This window comes from Aedes albopictus, chromosome 3 (genome assembly GCF_035046485.1).
Source record: "Aedes albopictus strain Foshan chromosome 3, AalbF5, whole genome shotgun sequence".
Lineage (NCBI taxonomy): Eukaryota > Metazoa > Arthropoda > Insecta > Diptera > Culicidae > Aedes > Aedes albopictus.
The window spans coordinates 9,036,920-9,042,243 of NC_085138.1; the positions used below are offsets into that span (position 1 = coordinate 9,036,920).

The window sequence follows — 5,324 nt, forward strand, 5'->3', positions numbered from 1 at the left end:
GCACCTGTCGGAAGGAACTGCGTAGAGACATGTTGCCGGTATTGATAATCCTGCAGACATCCTATCACACGGCCCAACTTCAATATTGCTTGCTCTGGTGGAATGGTTCACTTTGGCTGAGGCAAAACCATTCAATATGACCCCAGAACGGCGATGCTAAAACAGAAGACGGTCAAACTGCAATAGCGAAGAAGAAAAAGGGGTGACATTAACCATTATTAGTATCGTCAACCCCACCGATTATCAAGTTTTTCGCTTTATAAAAGACTAAGTTATTCGTACGGGATGTCCCCACTCAATAGCTTTCTTGTAAAACCAATAACGCTGCACAGTAGGCCTGACCACTTTAATTCTTGTAATGCATTTCCGATGTACTGCAAGCATTAATAATGACAAGAAAAATAGTAGAATTATTCGATTCTATCATATTTCATGATTCTTTCAAGGAATGTCTGTGTATGTGTAGATTAGACTGGACTAGACTAGAATGTGTGGGTGAATTTCTGGCCTTATTTTTTTTTTGTTTTTAGTGCAGCATCTATGTATGAACATCCTATACGGTACCTTTCAATCTGAGCACCACTGAATTTAAATTGTTACGTCATTTATGCATGTTGTGGTACTATAATATACCAAAACAGTTATAATCACTGAATCTTCATACTTCCAAAAGAATGCAACAACTCCAGTCGACGAACCCGTAGACATAAGCCTTATTCTTAGCATTAGCATTAGCATTAAGCGAGTCGCACAAATTCGTAGGTGTGTGGAGCGGACCTGGAGTGATGGTTAGAACACTTGACTATCACGCCGAGGACCTGGGATCGAATCCCACTCCCGACAAACTCGCAAAATGTGAGTTCTTCCTTCGGAAGGGAAGTAAAGCGTGGGTCCCGAGATGAACTAGCCTAGGGCTAAAAATCTCGTTAATACAGATAAAAAAAAAAAAAATTCGTAGGTGGTACAGTCCTAGACCGCTGTTATGAGGGTTGCCTCCTTCCCATCCGAACCAAAGCACAAAGATTTGGGACTAATCTCTGACTCTTAGACAAGGCTGACGCAATCCTCCAATGGTCGAGCACTGTCCTGGCCACGTCCTTGCGACTGCTGAGGGATGGGAAAGGATGGTTACTTTTGGACAACTATGAAAAATGTAGACAGCTCTACGATCTCTCAGGCCTAGGTGTCACGGGAATTTGGGTGTTGTTAGTGGAAGTACCCACTCACACCATTGTTAGACTGCTTCGAATCAGTTGTCTGTACAATTCATCCTGGTTTCCTCGTCATCTTGATGGCATTTGGTAGAATTACTAGATTCTTCGGTTGTTAATCTGAAATATAAAATGATATCAACATCGTACGTCAAATAAGCTACATATTAGTAATACGCTCGCCACAGTTATTAGACATAAGCCTTATTCTTAGTTTCACAAATTTATCCTTACTTTCTTCCATTTATTTTTCTTTACAGGTAGGTTGTGGAACAATTACCACGTTCTAGTGACGTCTAAAACGGCGATAACAGGTATATACTACTATACTAGGTAGTTTCAATCTTTCCTTTTTATGGTCTGGAAAGTTTGTTGCTTGAATGGTTCCTCTGCACTCAGTGAAGTACACTACCGAAATTCATTTCAATACCTTATGAAAATTGATGATGCTTGTCATGACCAAATTACATAAGGAAAAACTTATGAAAAGAGTAGAAAAAACGTAATATGAAGCAGACTGGAATCGATCCATGAACGTCGAGATCACCGAGCTCGTGCCCAACCCACGACGCTTGAGAATATCGTGTTGCTGAATGTGTATAAAAGCCAAACTGTGAGTCGATTCTGCGTCATGAAGTGACCTTTTGAAATTCATTCTAATCGTTATGAATTGCTTAAAGGCCATTTTCAAAGTTAGACTTTATAATGACCTTAGGTTTATTTGGATGAGTGTGTTATTGGTTTTTTTTTTTCAGTCTGTCCACTTCGTCGAAGACCATAAAGCGATCCGACATTTGTGATAAAAGTTATGGCGTTACGATCGTCTAATAATGCGCGGACGCAAATTTTGCAGCTGCATCCAAACTAAATTCCACTCCATTTTCATTTTCTGCTAAAACTGTAAGAATTGTTAGTATTGTTAGTGACAAATTCGGAAACCTTTAATCTTAAACAGTACAATTTACAAGCATGTTTTGCTGTATTCTCAGTAAAAAATCGAACTTGTTCGGTCTGGCGAAGCTCAACCCATTTGGGGAGACGTTTTGCTGTTTTGTTCTCAGCTTTCCTACTACGGCGGGCCTATATTGACAAGCACTCAATCACTTCGCAGAACGTAGCCGCGAAGCAAAGTAGACCCGTATGTATTCGCTCCTCAAACGATGTATGTAGGTACCTACCTAGGAAACGAGCAATCACGTCGTTCGTCCACCTAGCAAGGCGAAGGAACGACTTTGCAAAAAGATGTCCAAATTTGGAGCATTTAAGGTCAGCTGTTGATGAGTAACCGATAGTTATATAATTTAATCTCTCGTGTTTTTTCCTCTTTTTGCGCCAATGTCTGAGGTCAAAACTGAGTGCCTGCTGGCGCTGACTGGTGCTGCTGCCCGACAGATAGGCTGGATTTATGTACCCTCATGCGGACATAAATTGAGCCCCTCAATGTATAACTCCCTTCGGTCATGCGCTGCGTTCGTTCTCTGCTCCGGCTGTGTGTCGCGCAGTCATGAAGTCGTGAATGAGCATTCGTTTAATCCTATTTATGAGCAATTTAGCTCGACCGGAACACACTAGGCCGCAGCGCAGAGACAACATGCTACCATGTGTATTGTATACATAGTGTTCTTAGCAGAGACGCGACGACGAGATGACCGTGCCAGAGCAGAGAGAGATTGATAATCAAATTGATGTGGTCGTTAATTTCAATGCGCTTTTGCAGCTGCAATCAGTGTACATGATCGCGCATTAACGATAATGTGACTTTGGAACTTCTTGGCGAGAAGACAATCTAGACACGGCCGGCGCGCAGATGATGGTCACCGAAGACTGATAAATTATAAAAAGGGGGTTTAGTCTTTTCTGCTTTAAAGTGACATCTCTTTTCGTTATCCCCCCTTCTTTGTCATACCATTCTGGGTCAACTGGTTATTGTGTAGTCATCAACGAGTGTTCGTTATTCTGGTTTCTCGTGGAGATAGGAGAAAGCATTCTTCAGCACTTATACGCTTTCACTCTGGAAAAATCGCGGGAGGAATTTCTGAAGAAATCCCTGAAAGTATCCAAGGAGGAGTCCCGAAAAGAATCCCTGGAAAAATAACGGAGGCAATCTCTATATAAATCTACTAAGGAATCCCGGAAAGAGTCCTAGGAGGAATCTCTGGAGGAATTGCCAAAGGAATCACGAGAGCTATCTCTGAAGACATCTCTGGCGGAAACCCTGGAAAACCTCGGGAGGAATCTCTGCAGAAATCCTGAAATAAGTCCTACCCAAGTAACATTTTGATGACCAATTAGTTTTGTAGAGGTTTTGAGTTTCGCAATAAACCAATTGCCTTTTACTTTAGATTTATGATGTTATTAAGAACATCTTCTAGTGTATTAAAAAAAATGTTACTTGGGTAGAAAGGAGCTTGGGAAGAACCGCTGGAAGAATCTCGGAAGTAATATCTATAGAAATCATTGAAGGAATTCCGGGAGGAATCCTAGGATGAATCTAGAGATGAATTTCTGAAGGAATCGCGGGAATCTCTGGAGATCTCTCTGACAGAAATTCTAGAAGAATCCCGGAAGGAATCTCTGGAGAAATCCTTATAGAAATCCCACAGGATTCCTAGGAGGAATCCCGCGAAGAAACCCTTGAAAAAATCCGGATGAATTCTCTATAGAAATTCTTGAAGGAATGTCGGGAGAACTCTTGGGAGGAACCTCTAGAAGAATTTCTGGAGGAGTCTCGGCAGGAATCTCTGGAGATAACTCTGACGGAGACCCTGAAGAATCCCGGGAGGAATCCTTGAATGAATCCTGGGGAAACCCCCAGGAAGAATAGCAGAAACAATCTCTATAGAAATCCATGGAGGAATCCCGGCGAGAGTCCTACGATGAATCCCTGGAGGAATTTGTAAAGGAATCGCAAGAGATCTCTCTAAAAGAAACCTTAGAAGAATCCCGGAAGGAATCTCTGGGGAAATCTCGGCAGAATTCCTAGGAGGGACCCAGCGAAGAACCCCTGGAAGAATCTCTGAAGTAATATCTACAGAAATCATTAAAGAAATTCCGGGAGGAATTCTTGGATGAATCCCTGGAGGAATTTCAGGTATCTTTGGAAAAATCCTTAAAGAAATCCCCACAGGATTCCTAGGAGGAATCCCACAAAGAAACCCTAGAAGAATTCCGTGAGTAATCTCTATAGAAATCCTTGAAGGAATCCCGGCAGAAGTCTTGGGAAGAATCACTGTTTACGCGAAATGAATGAGTTACGAAAGAAAAAGGAATATTGTATGACGTCATGAACTATTACGGAAAGATATACATTTGGGCGCCCTGTAGAATAGAACGCAGTGATAGGTAGGAACTTTTCTGTGTAGACAGTTTGCGCGCCTAGAATGAAAGCTCACGAGGTAGTGTGGAGAATAGAAAACGTACAGTCCATTCAAAACGGAATAGGCAAGTGATCGATAGGCATGAATGAACATGCAACAGTCCACTAGGAAGCTTCGCGGTGTAAGGTCGTCGCGGAGACGAAAAATGTAAAGTTTTTGAATAAAGTGTTTCGTTTAATTTAACTACGCGTTAATCATTCAGCGCATCTGAAATTCCTTCCGGTGAAGACCAACCCCTTAGCTATCGTTGGAACATTTTGGTCCTTCGAACCGGATGTTGTGATCGGTTTTCCCGGATGTTTCGAAATTTGTAGCTGTTACGCGTGTGGGAGAAGAGCACCTAGTGCAGAAGTGCGGTCCGTGACCGGAAAATGAAAATGATTACCCATGTCCGTGACATAGTGTAAATTGAATGCATCGTGCGCAGTAGTGCGGCCCGTGGCCAAATCGTGGTAATCGGAATAGCCCGTGGCTATAAGCAAAAACTGTACGTCGGTTGAATGAGGTGTGGCCCATCGCCGAAGACAGCCAGGAAGAGTGCATGTGATATGTTCAGGTGAAAGCTGTAGGTTGTGCGCATGACACAACCGTGTTTTAAATATTTGAACGCACCGTGTGCGTGATTCGGCTTAGGCCAAAGAAGAAGCATTATCATTACCCTTGAACGTGTCCTTGGCACGTGTGAACAGTGGTCTAGAAAGCGAATAAGACAGTGTGCCTGTGATGCTTGTACTAG

The 5,324-nt window shown here is 42.4% G+C and overlaps 2 protein-coding genes across 3 annotated transcripts in view; one reads left to right on the forward strand and one right to left on the reverse strand.

The window, feature by feature from the left end:
• The window catches only part of LOC109421733 (inverted formin-2), a 303,562-nt gene that overhangs the window by 166,702 nt on the left and 131,536 nt on the right, over window positions 1-5,324 (reverse strand). The gene's annotated exons all lie outside the window — the stretch shown is intronic.
• Window positions 1,485-5,324, forward strand: part of LOC134284115 (uncharacterized) — a 34,877-nt gene continuing 31,037 nt past the window's right edge. The window contains exon 1 of the mRNA XM_062842420.1: window positions 1,485-5,144. The gene's annotated coding sequence lies outside the window, so the exon portion shown is untranslated. The remainder of the gene's footprint in view (window positions 5,145-5,324) is intronic.